We start from the raw sequence: 18,575 nt of genomic DNA, 5'->3' as shown, positions 1-18,575 counted from the left end.
TGAGCTAACATTTTCCTTCTCTACCCCTCTCTATCTCCCCCTTTCTGTTTTACTCTACCTGTGTCATGCAATGCAACCTCACAAACCTGAGTACATTTTCCTGCTTCTGGGTTTGCTTCAACTTTTCCTTCATTCTCCATCACACGTTCACCATCCAGCGATCTCAGACACCTTCTCTTCTGTGAGCTCTGCTCAGATTTCCCAAGAGAACTAATTACTAATGTTTTTGCTCCTGTAGAACTTTGAGTTCTCTTGTATTTGAGAATATTTTTTCTTCTTCTATTTTTTCTTTTGTTTCACATTAGTTTGTTATTTGCCAGATGTACTCTTTCCCCATTACATTGTTTAAGGTTGAACTTTGTCTTATTCACCTCACTACTAAAAGTAGTGGCTCACTTGATGCAATAGGTGCTCAGTATCTGAATATCACCATCTCTACATAGAGCCCAAAGCAATCAGCTTTCTTGGTGCATACAAATACCTTTGGTTTCCTATGTTTTGAAATCATGCTGCATGTGGACCCTCTAAGTTAATACATAAGCACATTCTTATTGCCGAAGCTTTGGAGAAGCTAATTATTCATATCCATCTCCTGCTCAGTTGCTGGATTTATTGAGAAAATTCACAGAAGTCAAATTGGGATTCAAACAAAGAATGTATCTCTCATAAACCAGGCATGGGAAATGCTGTTTGACCCCAAGGCTGAATGATGCAACCTGCTTCTTCTCCATCTTGAGTTGAACTTGCCCATCCAGATACGGGTGGAGCACTGGAGGAGCACTGGACACTGGCAAGCCCTTCCATGGACTGTGTGTAGCATAAGGCAGTCTGGTGCTTGTTGTTTAGAGGAAGGAGAAACAAGTATGTCCTGTGGACAGTGTGGGCTAAACTCAGGATCAATACAGAGCCTGCCCGGGCCATATACTTGCTTCCTTCATTTCTCTTTCTCAGTAATCAGATAAATCACTTGTCCTCAGACATAATCATTGATGATATCTAATGAATCTATCTATGGGTACGGGCCCCCTTTCCTTCACTTTAAAGAGTGCTTTGCTTTCTTTAGTAAGCATGTTAATTACTGTTAAGTAATTAGTAAGCATGTAGATTACTGTTAATTCTCAGACTCAAGTTATTTTTTTGATGTCTGTTATTTCAGCTGCTTCTGTCTCTCTCTTTCTCTGTGTCTCTCTGTCTCTCCACCTCTCTCTACCTCTCCCTGTAACAGTATTCAGGGCTTGGGTACTGTCCCTGAGCTTTTGTGCTAAAAGCTAGTGTTCTACTATTGAGCCATAGCTTTGCTTCCAGCTATGTTTTTTTTTCCGATGGAAATAAGACTCAAAGATTTTCCTACCTGTGCTGGCTTTCAATGGTGATCCTCAGATCTCAGCCTCCTAAGTAGCTAGAACTTTCGTCTGCTGAGAAGAAAGACTTTGTAGAGCTTTACTACTTTAGAAGCATTCTAAACCAAATACTTTGAGGTTTAAAAAATGTTACAACTTTTTAATTCATTCATTTTAAATGTCAAGTAAAACTTGCCTTAATCACATACTAAATGTTTTAAAATATGTATTCATGTGGAATGGCTAAGATTTGTTTTAGATCACCTTAGATACTGAATTTGGGCAATAAACAAGTAAGAGGAATGACTCATGGATATAACTAATAGGAAGTTTTGTTTTTCTTCTTCTGAAATGATACCCTTTTGGGAGCTTAGTTTTATATAATAAGATTTTCTGACTAGTCTCTCCCACATTTGGCTGGGCTGGGCATTTCTCAGACTTTGAAAATAAAGCGATCTGGGTCTTCCATTCTGCCATCCACACAGAAGGCGAACAGCTCTGTGCTCACCAGTTATTACCTGTCCTTAGTATTACTTAATTATTTTGCAGCAACATTTTTTTTTGCCTCTAAGATGCCTTTTTAGTGTACATTCCTAGCATTTTAGTTGTTTCTAGTGGATCTAGTTGGTTTTAGTTGATCTAGAAATCTAGACCATCCATATCACTCTTCCACAATCTATCCAACTGTTTTCTTTCTATTGGAAATTTAATTTTTCCTCCATTTTTCTATAAATTATGCTACAATGAAAATGTGTCTTTTTTGCCCACATGTGAGTGTGCCTCTCACATAATAACTAGAGATCCTGGGTAGAAGAATAGGTACATTTTATTTTATTTTTTTATGAGTAAAGTTTTATTTTTTAATTATCTTTAAGTAGTTGTACAAAAGAGTTGCCATTTAACAAAGAAATTTATGAATACAATGCATCTTGATCAATATCACTCCTTTCAACATTCTTACTCATCCCATCCCTACTAACCCCTTCCCTTACACTTCCCAGTTTTGTAGTATATGCAATGACTTATTGACTGCTTTGTCCCCCTGTTCTCCAGATATGAGGAACCTTTTGAGAGTTATAGGGTGTTCCCCCTATAACTCTAATATTGATTAATTTAAATATTCATCACTTATAATCATTACTTTTGTGTGTGTGTGTGTGTGTGTGTGTGTGTGTGTGTGTGTGTGTGTGTGTGTGTGCATGCTAGTTGTTAGGGCTTAAACTCAGGGCCTCAGCTCTGTCTCTGAGTTTTCCTGCTCCATCCTAGCCCTCTACCACTTGAGCCATATAACTCCACTTGTAGCTTCTTGGCTTTGAACAGTGATCCTAAGATTTCATCCTCCTGAATAGCTAGGATAATAGTTGTGAGCCACTGGCACCCAACTTAATAATTACTTTGATTATATAATTACATTTGTAACATATACATAACATGCACAAATGTTACATTATGAAATTCAAGATAAAAAAATTTAAAGCCACTGGGTGCCAGTGGCTCATGCCTGCAATCCCAGCCATTCAGGAGACTGAGGTCTGAGGATGAGATTTGAAGCCAGCCCTGGTAGGAAAGTTTTTGTGAGACTCTTAGCTCCAATTAACCACCAAAGGAAAAAAGAAGGTCCGAAGTGGAGCTATGGCTCAAGTGGTAGAGTGCTAGCCTCGAGCAAAAGAGCTCAGGGGTAACACCAAGCCCTGAGTTCTAGCCCCAAGACTAGTACTCACACAAAATTTATAGCCAAGCAGCTGTGGCTCACGTGGTAGAGTGCTAGCCTTGAGCAAAAGAAGATCAGAGACAGTGCCCAACCTTGAGTTCAAGCCCCAAGACTGGCAAAAAAATTTTTTAGCCAAGCAATAATGTATAAAGATATGAATAGACACACATAAGAAATACCAATGTCCCATCTCTGGCAGTCAATTGAAAATTCAGTCCAAACTCCTAGAGAGACTCATCTGTTTCCATCCTGCAGACTGTGGAAATGTTGATAATATCTAAAGTTATAAAAAACGTGGAGATGTTGCTCTCTCTTGCTAAATGGGAGTCTAAATGGTTTAAACCATTTTGTAGAAAATTGGTTAATCTATCTTAATTTACTAACAGTTGCAAGAGTAGGTGCATTTTAATTTTGTAAAACTACTAATTTGTCATTTCCAATATAGCTTATTAGAGGGTTCTTTTTCATAATCTCTCACCAGCACTACACTTTCTCATGTAAGTATTTATGCCAATAAGATGGATAACAACATATTTCATAGGTGTTTTAGTTGGGCATTCCTTTTCATAAGTGAGCATTGTCTTCTCTTCTGGCTGGCTTACTTGTTTGACCTGTGTTCTACCACTTGAGCTTTGGTTGAGCCTTGCTTTGGTTGGTTATTTTGGAGATGGAATCTCATAGATATTTTTGGCCTGGGCTGGCTTCAAATCATGATCCATCAGGTCTTAGCCTCCTGAGTAGGTAGGATTACAGACATGAGCCACTGATACCTAGCAGAGTTTTTAATTATCTCTTAATCTCTTTATGGGCATGGATATTTTTCTTTTGGTGAAATGTCTGCCAATATTCCTTGCCTTAGTTTTAAAAACCAGATTGTTGTTCTTACTGATTTATAGCGTGTTTTCACACAGTCTGAATATTAATTCTTTGTCTCCATATTTGTTGCAGATGTTTTCTTTTCAAATTTCACATTAGGGTTTAACATTTTTATGATCTCTTCTGTCCCAGAGCAAAATTTAAATTTGTATATTTCAAATTCTTTCTTTAAGACTTTTAGTTTTACACTGCCTTTTTCCTAATAACTATGTTTTTTCTTCCTTTCTTTCTCTTTCTTTCTTTCTTTCTCTCTTTTCTTTTCTTTCTTCTTTCTTCCTTGCTATGAGGTTGGAATTCAGTGCCTGGGTGCTGTCCCTGAGCTTTTTTGCTCAATGCTAGTGCTCTACCACTTTGAGCCACAGTACCACTTCCTATAGTTTTGTTTCTTATGCTTTACTCTTAAGATGCTTAGATTTAATTTTTTTGTTATTGTTGTCAGTTCTTCAGCACCAGGCTAGCACTCTACCACTTGAGCCACAGTGCCACTTCCGGTTTTCTGGTGATTTATTGGAGATAAGGATCTCACAGACTTTCCAGCACGGGCTGGTTTTGAACTGTGATCCTCAGATCTCAGTCTCCTGAGTAGCTAGGATTACAGGCATGAGCCACTGGTGCCTGGTTAGATTTAATTTTTGTAAGTGATGTTTCATAAAAATATAAACTTTTTGAATAGGTAGTTATGTGCTGCTTTTAATTCACCAAGATTTGGAAAAACAATAGCCCTTTATTATATATTAAATTTCCATCTGTACATTAGATTGTATCTTCTCTCTTGTCCTTCTTTGTTATTGTTGTTTATTCTTGCTCTAATACCCTATTTCAGATTATTTTACTTTTACAGCACAGTTTCAGAGTTCACAGAGCAAGTAATCTTTTACTGTATTTATTTACTTTGCTGTTGATTCCATATGAAATATTAGAATCAGCTTGTGAAATGGAATACATAGTCCTTTGATGGTAATTATATTGATTTATATTTAGTATAGAAGGAATTGAGATCTTTGTAAATAAACATATATAAATAAACATTTCACTTCAAAGCATAGTTATCCTTTTATTTAATTTAGCTATTAAAAGATATTACTCTAGGGCTGGGAAGGTGGCTCAGTGGTAGAGTGCTTGCCTTGCATGCTCGAGGCCCTGGGTTCGATTCCTCAGTACCACATAAGCAAAAAGAAAAAAAAAAGCCGGAAGTGGCACTGTGGCTCAAGTGGTAGAGCGCTAGCCTTGAGCTGAAGAGCTGAGGGACAGCGCCCAGGCCCAGAGTTCAGGCCCCACGACCGGACCCAAAAAAAAAGATATTACTCTATATTGTGTCTCACATTTTCTTTTTCCCTTTTTCTCTAGTATATGCTGATGTGATGAATGAAATCCCTACCTTACTGACATCTTCTAATTGATAAATTCTAGAAAATTATTGTTTTTGTAGCTCAGGTGTCCAGCTCATTTGCTGAATCCATCATTAGTTTTCATTAAAATGACCTTAGGATTTATTAGAAGAGATTTTCTAGATTTACTTTATTTGATTCTGGCTCTTTGACTTATCTCTTCCCTGTTCTCCATAGTTTTTCTATAGATCAGACTGAACCTGGACTTTTTGGCACTTTCAACCTTTGCAAATTTACCCTTTTGCTTCCTTTCTTCTTTTATTGTAATGACTAGGATCTCCAGTGTGTAATGATAGTCCAAGTCATTGCATTCTATCTGATTTTTGGGGGAATGATTTAAATACAAAGTTTCTTAGAGACTTCTGATAGCTTTGCTATATGAAGTAGGTTTGCAACTGGGCGCTGGTGGCTCACACCTATAATCCTAGCTACTCAGGAGGCTGAGATCTGAGGATCACAGTTCAAAGCCTGCCTGGGCAGGAAAATCTGTGAGACTCTTATCTCCAATAAACCACCAGAAAACCGGAGTGGCACTGTGGCTCAAATGGTAGAGCACTAGCCTTGAGCTGAAGTGTTAAGGGACAGTGGCCAGGCCCAGAGTTCAAGCCCCATGACTGACAAAAAAATAGAAGTAGGTTTGCTTTAGTCCTAGTTTTCTGAGGTATTTTTTTCTCCTAAATTGAAATAGAAGACTCTTTTATCCAATGTTCTTTGTAATCTATGGTTTCAATGTCTTTTCCTCTTTAATGTTATAAAGGGTTAGACTATATGAATAAATACAAGATTATGTTGGATTATATTAACAGATATAGGACATCCTTCAGATAAATTCAACTTGATTATGATATGTATTTAAGTATCTACTACTACATTCAGTTTGCTATTTATTTATGACTTGTGCATTATTTTCCTGAGTTTGGCTAATAGTTCCCTTTACTTATGTTCTTAATTCTTAAGTCTTGGTGTCAGGGTGATACAAACCTCATGTAATGAGAAGAAAGGCTGTTCATCTACTTTGTTTTATATTGATTACCCTGTTTTGTACAATTCAGATATCTTTGACAAATTCCAATCCCACAGATCCAACTATCTGCTAGAAATCTCCACCCATAAGATTCAGAGGCACCTAAAATTCAATATGTTCAAACTCAAACTCATCATCAGCACCTTAAGCTGCTTCTACTTTTGAGCTCTCAATTTACCAGGAAAGATGTGACCCTTGCTTGTCAAAGTCTAAATCTGGCCTCTTTTTTGTCTCTTCCCTCTTCTCTAATCCTATGTACTAAATCGATTTCAAATTGTAAATTTTTCTAATCAACTTACTTCTTTGCATGCTCCCAGTATAAGATACTTTTGTCTCTGAGTTATGATACTTTAAGTACCCCTTTCTCCCATGATACACAGTCTAGCAGTCCATGCTCCAGTCCATTCTCTTATCAGTAGCCAAAGTATCACTCCTGAGTTTTCTATCTGTGGGGAAAATAGAATAGAATGATGTTACAGACCATGTTACCATTCTGAAGTATAATGTCGATGAAATAACCCATAACTGCTCAGAAAGACAAGGAAAAATATGAGGGAAGAAGTAAAGGAACATTGGAACTACTTTATGAAGCCCAACATACCTAGTTATTTTTTTAAAGGTGGGAACAAGTGATAATTAAAACAACAAGAATGAAAGTAAGAAAGAAAGAGGGAGAAGAATTTCCGAATTGTGGAAAGGAGTTTCTTCATATCTAAGACTATTATTGATCAAAGACATGTCAAAGTATAATTGTTTCTCACTTATGAAACTAAATGCTTAAAGACAAAAGAGAAATATCTTACACTTTGTAGTAGAGAACTATACTAAATTAAGAATTCTATTTTTAGCTAAACTAACAATATGGGAAAGCAGAAGTATTTTTTAGATATACATCGACAAAGACCATCTCTCTAAATGAATTTTAAGTGATGTGTATTGAGCCAGTATTTGTTTGGTCTCCTACAACTCTAGAAAGTAAAATTCCATTTGACATAGATGATTCAGGAAAAATTAAGAAGTTATTTATACCGCAACTGGTAAGTGAAGAAATCAGAAGGAGTTATCATTACACAAGTAATTTGGGACATGTTAATAGATGACCAAAATTCAAAATGTTATTATGTCCAGGATAGGTTGTACTTTGATTATTTGGACCACACAATAAGATATATTTCAAAACATGAAGAGATAGGCTAGTCAAAGATTTCATGACCCATCATTCACTAGGTGTAGTGCTTCAGTGATATTTAGATACTGGCACATTCATTTCAGCTCTTTACTCAAACACTGGAAACACCAATTATACAAACAGTTCTAGGACCCCGAGTGGCAATGTTTTGGGTAGACTAGACAAGAAATGCCAGGAGTCTAAGGCCAACCCCTTCAGGGAATTTCCAGGTTATGATTCCAGCAAGCAGATTATAGATCCATAGTGAAATTTACTTAAAACTCACTACCCACGGGGAAATCCATTATGAACTCTGGCCATGACCAAATCCCACTACGACTTTCTGTGAATGTAAGGGTACATTACAAATGAGTAACATCAAGAGTGCCAAAATGAAAGGCTTCAAGTAAGGCCTTGTAAATATTTTTGTTTTGTTTTGAAGATACTGTAAAATAGGACAGGGTGCGATTGGCCCATAGAGCTGAAAAATAGCATCCTCTATCCCAGGGTTTATTTTTATTATCGCCTATGGTCATAGTTACCACAGACTATCTAGGCTACCTCAGTGACACAGTGGAAGCCTTTCTGACTGTAAACTCATACTGATGTTTCAATTTACCTCTATTGTTACTGCTGTTTGTTTTCCTGTCTGACTTTAAAGATTCACTAATTCATTTAACAGATATTAAATTTCCTTCCACGTGCAACATATTCCCACCAATTCTTATACTCTCATTACATGTTGTCAGCAGGAGTTTAAATGATGATATTCTTAAAAAATTAAAGGAAATCATTCCACAAAACAACACATTGATGAAGGCAGAAATAAAACATATTGAGCTTTGAACTAGAGAAACGCCCCACTGAGGCAGGCCAAATCATACTCTCTTGTATGGTCCATGTCCCATGGCCTGTGACTATGCTACTTCCTCTGGTGTATTAGTTCTCATCACTGTGGCAGAATTCAGACAGAGCAAGGGAAAAGCCGGGAAGATTTATTTAGCTTGTAGTTTCAGAGGTTTCAATCCATCATAGCCAGGGAAGGCAGCTCACTATATGGTGGCCAGAAAGCAAAGAAAGAAAATGCCTGTGCATGCTTTCTGTTGGAGGGGTGTGGGGTACCCTGCTGAATTCTTAAATGCCATTGTTGTTGTTGGTTGTGGGGCCTGAACTCTGAGCCTGGGTGCTGTCCCTCAGCTTCAGCTCAAGGCAAGTGCTCTACCACTTGAGCCACAGCGCCACTTCAGGCTTTTTCTGCTTATGTGGTGCTGAGGAATTGAACCTAGGGCCTCATGCATGCAAGGCAAGCACTTTACCACTGAGCTACCTTCCCAACCCCAAATGTCATTTTCTTCATTAGTTCCTCTTATCTACTAAAAGCTCTTACCAAATATATCTGTTTCTTGTGACTGTTATAAATCACCACAAATGAAGTAGCTCAAAATAGCAGATATTTTCATGAAGAATATATTTAGAATTCTGAATATACTCTAAATAAATTCTAAATACATACAATATATTTCTAATTATATATAAAAGAAGATATTATTTATACATTTGGAGGCTGGAAGTCTGAAGTGAGTGTCAAGATTTCAGCAGGGCTGAGCACCACTGTTTCTTACCATGTCCATTTTCTGGTGGTCAGTGACTTTTCTTGGCTTGTAACCTATCACCCCAATCTCTGCTTCTGTGGCCACATTTCCTTCTCTTCTGTATCATATCTCTCTTTTAAGGATACATGTGATAGGATTCAGGTTCATTCAGATAACCCAGAATAATCTTACCATTTCAGGATCATGAATTTAACCTATTCAAACTTATTTGAAGTCAACTTCACAGCTTCCAAAGATTAAGACCTTATGTCTTTAGGAGCCATAATTCAACTTATTACACTAGGGATATGAGATACTTGCAAAACTGATAGGCCATGTCTTTTATTATGTGTCTTATTCCAGAAAGCCTAAAAGTCTGCCAAGTGTAGAGAGAATGAGACTATGACTGGTGCCTGTCCTCTTGTCTCCAGACACATCCTGATGTCTGGATAGCTATATAAACCTTTCATGGTCTTCAGAAGTTGTTGAAAGCATCCTTCTCATAGTTGACTAAGAGCTGTATCCTGCTAACCAACCAGTTTCCAGGGTCAACCTATGACATACAAAGAACGACCTTCCATAGATAGGAAGTGGTGGTGTCCAGCCTGCCTTTCCCAAATTCTTTCATATAATCTTGGAATTTGGTACTGGCAGTCAACAGGTACAACATCTTTAAAGATGGGACAGTGTAGTGAATTAGGATCAAGTGAACATCGGCACAGACTTTCTTTGCAAAGGCACTGTCCTCTAGAGATTTGAGGAAAAAGCATTCTCTTTCCTTGAATATTTTACAAAGCAATGAAAGAGTTCCTGAAATTGTTATTTAATCTAAGGGAAAATGACTTAAGCTGAAAGCAAGGTGGAAATAACAGCAAGGACAAGAACAGATTACCTGCTTGGCAAAGCAGAAAGCACAAGGGATCCACAGTTAGACCAACCTAGTTTGAAACCATTCTTGCTGTTTGCTAGCTATGGGACTTTGGACACATCATTTTTGTTTCTCCAAGGCTGCTTCCCTGTCTCCAATCTAGGGATAACAGGTATTCATGAAGCTAGTTGAAGATGCAATGGGGGAATATATATATATATATAAAGTGCATTTTCTCCCATCGGAAGTGAATGTAAGAATACTTTGCAACACTGAAAAGAAACAGGCCCTTTGGAACTATTAGGACTGACTCTTGTCAATCACGAGGGGAAATAATTGGAGTGAATTACCCAGTGTCCAAGAACATCAATTTTCTCACCTGTAAAATATTTAACAATACTTTGCAGGGATATTGGGAATATTAGAAGGAACAATTATGGTGTAATTATGGTGAATGGCATCAATTCTTTTGAGAAGAGATTTAGGTTAATTACAAGGTAGTGATGAAACTTGAACTTGTTTTTGATAGTTCTAAGAGTTTGCTAGCTGGAGAAAGGGAGCAAGGTATCTGAGGAACATGATCCAAAAATATAGAAGTAATTAAAATAACACAACCGACTAAACACACAGTATATGGTATACGGGAGGAGCCATGGTGGAGAGCTGAATGTGGGAGGAGCAGCCCTGGCAGGGACAGCGGGAGGCAGGGAAAGAGGTGTGATATGGGCTGAAACTGGACAGAAGGCCTCATTGAAGTATGGAGATATAGCTCAGAGAAGGCCCAGCTTCTTACTCTAAGGTAATAGTCCAAAGAGGAGTGTGCTTTACAAGACAAGGGGACTACAGGAAGAAAACAATAGAACTTCCGTCTATATTTATTTTGCATTGCATTTTCCTTAATGTCTGTGTTAAGGAGTTTTTTCCTATTTATTGATACAATAATCAATATTTTAAACATCTATCTATCTATCTATCTATCTATCTATCTATCTATCTATCTATCTATCTATCTATCTATCTATCTATCTATCTTTATTGATAGATCAAAAGAGTTCAGAGACCACATAGTATTTTATAAAACACAGCAGCACAGCTTACCCTGTAGTCCTACTGAGCATGTAGGTAGAACCAGGACTGGCTCTAACTCCTGGGTACTACACCTATACTCTGGCAGCTGCCGTCAAAATATGTGAGGAAAGTATAATTGCTCAGGATGTTGTGATTGAGCCCCACTAACCTTATCTTGAGCATCTTTCAACATTTAACTAACTTGTCCCAACAACCGTCATATGGATTTAGTTTCTGTTTTATATTGGAGGGTTTTTTAGGATGTGACATTGCTTAAAGTTAGCTATTTAAGATTTTTTAATACATGTATGGATTGATTGACTCTAAATGACTGTTCCTAGAGTTTTTTTTTTTTTTTTTGGTGACTGTTAATTTCCAGGCAGCAATGATCACAGCTAAGCCCTAGGAGTAAGTTGTTAGGGACCTATCACTCACATTGCCCTGGCACATCCAGAATCCTTTTCTGAGGGACGGGAACCCTGACTGATGGCTGTCCCATGTCTAGCTCAGAACAGAGGTTGACATATTAGGTGTCTGTCTTCAAAATACTTGTGACTCTTCTCAGAAGAGTGTCAATGCTTTGTCACTTTTTTTTTGGCAAGGACATAGGCCTGATTTGTAACTGGTAGAATGCCTGCTTTCTCAGATTTGTTTTCTGGTTTGGAGTTAGAAAATGCATTTTTGGAGCTCTGCTTCTCATAATTCAGCTAGGACACTGGAATTGTAGGATCTGGGTTTTGCTATTTTAACCTGAGCTCTTATGATGAGTCATTTCACCACACTGGTCTGTATTATAAACGGATCTATGGAACAGCCTCATGGAGCCATCGGATTTTTTCCTGCAGGTATGCCATTGGGAATGGCAGTCTGTTTTTTCCATTTGCTATTGGCTTTTGTTTTTATATTACTAGGATTTGCACTCAAGGCTGTGTGCTTGCTAATCAGGTGCTTTAACATTTGAGCCATGCCTCCAGCTCAAACAATCAATATTAAGAAGCCCAAGTGAGAAATTTTCTTTTAAGTTTCAGTACTAGTGTAGATTTTTTTCTTCCCTAAGAACATAGTTTGTTTTTGATTTTATGGATACTGTAAATCAATACGTTTCCCTCTTTGAGAGATATAACATCAAATTTACTGTCTTCTTGTGCCAAGTTCATAGACCTATGTGAGTCTATATGTTTTATACCAATTCTAATTTCCTATTATTTATTTCAAACTTAAATTTCTTTTTCATTGCTTTATTTTACTGATGTGTTTTTGTTAACTGGGAACATGTTTTTGTAAGTCACTTCAGATATGCATGAAATTAAGGAAACTGAGAAGGGAACAGTGGTTTAACATGTGACCTCCTAGGTCAGACTGATGGGAGATCAAATTCCTTTCCTACTACTTAATTCTCATGTGACCTGTGGTACCTATGACAGCATTAAGCTTTAGTGTCACTGGGTGCTGGTGGTTCATGCCTGTAATCCTAGCTATGCAGGAAGCTGAGATTTGAGAATAGCAATTCAAAGCCAGTCTGGGAAGACAAATCTAAGACATTCTTTTTTTCTGGGGGGGGGGAAGGGGAGGATCTGGTAGTGGGGCCTGAACTCTGGGCCTGGGCACTGTCCCTCAGCTCTTCAGCTCAAGGCTAGAGCTCTACCACTTGAGCCACAGTGCCACTTCTGGCTTTTTTTTCTTTTTGCTTATGTGGTGCTGAGAAATCGAACTCAGGGCCTCAGGCATGCAAGGCAAGCGCTCTACCACTGAGCCACCTTCCCAGCCCCAAATCTAAGACATTCTTATGTCCAACTAACCAGTGTGGCATACATGGTAGAGTACTAGTCATAAGCAGCAACAATAACAACAACTCTGTAGGAGGTGCAAAGTTCAAGCCTTAATAATGGCACACAACACAGAAAATCTGTGTCCACATCTTTAAAGATGGAGAAAACAATAGCACTGTTTTATATAGGCTGTTATGGCTAGTGCACAGGAGGTACTGAAACAGTGCTGTATAATTATTATTGTTGGAGGCACTAGAACCTAGGAGAGGATAAGTAAATACTTGAATAAACAGACATACCTATGACAGAGAGCAAGATGATATCAGCCAGTCAGGGCATTTCTTCTCCTGGCCTGGGCTAAGGCAGGCTGAGTATTAACTGTGCAAACCCTAATAATGACATGTTCAAACCCTGTAGGAGCTTACAAACTCCTAAGCCTCTGAGAGCCTTTTACATTTTTTAACTAGAAAGGAATGAAGAACGGGTCACAAAATATTAAAGTATATTACCGACTATATTACTGACCCGCATTACTTTTTAACAGTAACTCCTAAAATTATTACCATCTCAAAAACAATTTGGAACCATAATGTTGCAGCTGGTGAATATGCTGCCATCAATTCAGAGGAGCCTGCCTGCTACTGACCATCTACCCCAAAACTTGAACAATAAAACAAAATGGGACAGTATATGCTTATAACATTGCAGAATAGGCTGGCAATGCCAGAGTGAGTAAAAGTCAGATGCATTCAAGAGAGAATAGTAATAACAAGGTAATGTCTTTATTAAGGTATTTTATAAACATGAACCTGGTATTCCCCTTGAGGAACTCTCTGAAATAGCATAAACTCCAGGAAGTAGATGAGAACTCATTTTGTTCTGGACTCTTGTGTGCTTAACTTTGTCTTTAACTCTAGCACAGCATCCAGCACAGGTGGGCACAGTTGGTTGACAGAATAAATAAATAAGTAGGGAGGTGAGCAGGAGCTGGAGGCCTCCTATCTCAGGAATATGGTGGCAGGGAAGCATTCTCCCAGCCTTTCACTCAACAAGTTTGTGCTCAGTCACCACCATGGCCTTCCTGCTCTGCTGGCCACAGTGGGTAGAAGAGTTTGATGGTGACTTTGTCCTCCTGGTGCTGAGCATACTGTCGCAACATAGTATGACAAGAATGATAAGGCTTTTGAATGGATAGCACAGGAGAATCCAATCTAATTCAGATTCGAGAGCAGTCAGAGAAAGCTAACAAAAAATGAGTGTGTATAAGGGATGGGTTGGAAATCTCCCGTAAGTTAAGAGGAAAAAAGGGTAAAGAAAAATGGATAGTCAGAAAATAAGAAAGATCATGATAGATGAGGGGTACAGTGTGTGGCTAAAACAGAAGTGATGATGAAGACAGTGAAAGGTACAGGTGGTGAGGAAGGAGAGGGAAGCCTGGCAGGGCCATGTCCCTGTCATGAGAACACCAGCTTTCTGCTGAAAGCAATGAGAAACCATTGAAGGTTTTATGCAGGAGATTCAAAATCAGATCTGGGTGGACTTCAGGGGTAGGAGGAAAGGCAGGAAGATCACTCCTAAGAAAGCTGTGTTGTTTTGACCAGGCATCAGAGAGTAGGTTTGGAAGGTGTTGGGAGTTCTTAGTGAATGAAGAGTAAGAGGGCCCAGAGCTACCTGCCAAAGAATCATAGTAAGACTGATGTTCCATTTGAGTGCTGGGTGGACATTTTTCTACTTCTCACTCTTGACAAAAGCTGCCTAGTGATACTTGGACAGGGCTGTGGTGAGTTTCCCCTTCTTGCTTCATCCCCAAGCTTAACATTATGGTGGTTAGGAGCTACAATAATTCTAGGAATTTTCTGAACTCCAGTGTCCTTACCTGTAACATAGAACCCTCAGATCTCCTTTGCAGATTTATAGAAAGATGCATTTGAGTTCAGTGTAGTGCTGGTACATAGGCATCCTAGTAAATTATTATTATTTTTTTGTAGTAGTGGGACCTGAACTCAGCCTGGGTACTGCCCCTCAGCTCTTCAGCTCAAGGCTAGCACTCTAGTCCTTGAGCCACAGTGCCACTTCCAGCTTTTTCTGCTTATGTGGTGCTGAGGAATTGAACCCAGGGCCTCATGCATGCAAGGCAAGTACTCTACCACTGAGCCACTTTCTCAGCCCCTAGTAAATCATTTTTTTTTTCTGTTCCTGGGGCTTGAACTCAGGGCCTGGGCACTGTCCCTTTCCTCTTTGTGTCCAAGGCTAGTGCTCTACCACTGAGTAGCTTATTGGAGATAAGAGTCTTACAGACTTTCCTGCCTGGGCTTGCTTCAAATCATGATCCTCAGATCTCAGCCTCCTGAGTAGCTAGGACTACAGGCACCCAACTTTAGTAAATTATTTTTTGTTGGTTTTTTTATTTTTATGTTTATTTTATTGTGAAAATATTGTACAGAGGGGTTACAATTACATGGGCAAGGTAATGAGTATATTTCTTTCTTTCTTTTTTTTTTGGGTCTGGTCATGGGGCCTGAATTCTGGGCCTGGGCGCTGTCCCTCAGCATTTCAGCTCAAGGCTAGCGCTCTACCACTTGAGCCACAGCACCACTTCTGGCTTTTTTCTTTTTGCTTATGTGGTGCTGAGGAATCGAACCCAGGGCCTCATGCATGCAAGGCAAGCACTCTACTACTGAGCTACCTTCCCAGCCTCAATGAGTATATTTCTTATCAAGCATTATTACCTCCTCCTCTGTTTCCCCTTCCCATCCCTTCCCATTTCTCCCCCCGCATCTTCCCCCTAGTAAATGATTTTGTTATTACTATTCTGTGAAAGGCATTGGTGCTGACAATGGGTGCATTGAGTTTAGACCTGTGTTGTTTGTGATTATCCTGTTACAGTTCAGCCATACTCTATTATTAATGCTTCTTTCATTGTGTATCTTTTCTAGTTGGCTATGAAGTGGGTGATGATGGGTATATATATGTTACATCATCACTATGTCTCCTTTGCCCAGCAGCAATCAGCGAGGGCTTATTAAATGAACAGTCAAATTAATGAGAAGATTGAGAGGTAGCTCATCTCTTTGGGATGTCTGGTATTTAAAGCAACTGGCACTTATCCTGGGAGCTAGCATGGGGGAGTGGAAAGGATGCTGGCATGGAACACATCATGTCTGCTGCTTTTTATTTTTATTTTTATTTTTATTTTTTTTTAGCAGATCTCCTCTGCCATGGGGTTTCTCTAGCCAGTCTCAATCTTCTCACATGCCAAATAGAAGTAGTCCTTGTCTTGATTACCTAATAGGATTGTTACGAAGATCAAGTGAATACTTTGTAAACTGGAAACACCATGCAAATATCAGGTATTAGGTAGGTTGGTAGAAATTGGCCCAAGACAGCTATTCTTCTTGACATAACTCAGATTTATAAAATGTGTTTAGGTCATAAACAAAATTTATAAGCTGATTTCATACAATACAATATTCTGTCAAATTTTACTTTCAAAATGATCCAAATATACATTACTTCCCCCTCTTTCCCAATGGGTAGAATGCTTTATTTTTCTATCAACTGTTTTTAATTCACCTTTTTTTTTTTGATTTGCTTGGTTGGGGTTTTTTTTTTAATGAGAGATGAGGAGTCCTTTCACAGATCAGCTTCTTTAGAGAAGTAGGAACATTGTGGCTTTGTGATTATGACACATCTTTGGTTAATTTTGGCTCCAAACATTTGTATTTTGCCAATTGATGTGTGGGTAAGCAAGTTCACTGGATAAAGGAAACAAAGGCTCTTGAGAGGACCCCTTTGGTGTATTCAGCTGAGTGAATTCCTAGCAGCCAGTTCTGCCTCATGTAAAATGTCCAGCTGCCTCTGACGTGAAGCCATTTCTACCTCAGTGAATCCCCTGTGCAGCAGAGAAGGAAAGCTGGGTTCTTTGGTTCAGGAAATGTTGAGGTCCATCCATCTAACTGTCCCCCAACTTCCTTTGGCAGCACAATTTCCTCTGCATAATGGATATTATTCCCCCCCACAACCTTTTCCAAAATAGGTGTAATAAGAGGGCCATCAGTTTGCCATAAATAAAGACATCATGTCCATGACATGAGTTCTGGGATGATGGCATGCCATAACTTCCTCTTGGAAAATCACAGTGCCTCTGGTAGCAACTTTGACACAATTTAGGTTGAAATAAACATTACCCAGAACAAATTGATTCCTTTGTTTTTCCTTATGTCCCATTCATATCAATGATAACCTCTGTGACCGCTGTGTATGTGTGTGTATGTGTGTATGTGTATTTGTGTGTTTACTGATACTGGGTGTGGGGGGCTTGAACTCAGGCTATTCCACATGAGCCACACCTCCACGTTTGGCTTTTTGGTGGTTAATTGGAAGCCTCACAGACTTTCCTACCTGGGCGAGCTTTGAACCACAAGCCTCAGATCTCAGCCTTCTGAATAGCTAAATTATAGGCATGAGCCACTTGTACCCTGCTCCTTCTTTTGTTCTTAATGCTTAGTTTTATAAAACAAACAACTACTCATGTATTTCCCTGGTTTCTCGAATACTGTAGATAGTACAGATGGATTTCTTCATCTGGGTCCAACACTGTGCTATGAGGCAATAAGTGCTCAATGTCTTTGGAATCAACTGGCTGAACAGTGAATGTTGACTTGAACCAGATAGGAAGGACATAGAAGAAGAGGGACAGGGTACCAAAATGAGTCAGCTTTTGAATGGTCCAGAATCAGACAGTTCTGGTTAAAAAATCAGTAGAAAATGTTCACTGTTTCCTCAGGAGCTGACATCAAGGGACCCCGATAGTCATCCCTCTAAACTATTTATCCTAGCCATTATTCAGTGTCACAGCAGCACTGTCTGCTTGTATTTTCCTGCCTAGGGACATTTCTTCATCCACAAACATCCTCATCAATTTTTTTCCCTAACGGTATTGAATTTGTTTACTGGGGGAAAGCAATTTAGAAACTGCTCATCTTGATTTGGAGCTAATGAAACCAAATGCACTGCCAATTTTAAATTACTAATGAGATGATCATCTCACAGTGACATTGATAGTTCCTGGCTAGATACCAACTTTGGCCATGCTTTAAACATCTGTGTCACCAGCCCCCTCCCTGGTGCTGAGAATGGAAGGTAATCACCGAGGCTTTGCATGCCCTCCCAGATTCTCCATTACTCACCTGGCTCCCACTGGCTTCAAGAACAAACACACATTAGAAGAAAAAAATAACTTGAACTCAGACTAGACCAAGAATTAGGAATCAGGCACTGCACGAATTCTCTATAGAAGTTTCATTGATGGACAATTTCTCTTATTTAGCTCTGCTACAGAAATATTTAACTCAGCTATCATATTCAAACTCAGGATCTGAGTGAGACAGAAAGCTGATACCTTTCAGACAATAATTTCTGGCTTGAAAACATGCTGGAGAAAGAAGAGGCAGGTGTGGTTTCATAATTAACATGACACAAAGCTGGAGGAAACTCAAGCTAAAGGTATGCATCCTGCAGAGCTGATCCCAACATTATGTAGGAAGACTGAGAGATGCTTTATAGTCCAGCTGCGACAGGAGAAGCTCCAAGATACACCTGTGTCTGCTTTATGAGCCCTAAGTGGCATTCATTGTCACGGAATGAAAACAGACCTAGAAGATATGATGCCATGAACTATACAATCTTCCAAGGAACCCAGCTTGGGGAAGCCATCTTGGTACAGATGACTTTTACTACAAGTGACACCTGTTAAATTACTAGTCATTGAC

This window comes from Dipodomys merriami, unplaced genomic scaffold (assembly GCF_024711535.1).
Source record: "Dipodomys merriami isolate MVZ:Mamm:240054 unplaced genomic scaffold, mDipMer1.0.p SCAF_4, whole genome shotgun sequence".
Taxonomy (NCBI): domain Eukaryota; kingdom Metazoa; phylum Chordata; class Mammalia; order Rodentia; family Heteromyidae; genus Dipodomys; species Dipodomys merriami.
Note: the sequence above shows the minus strand (reverse complement) of the source record.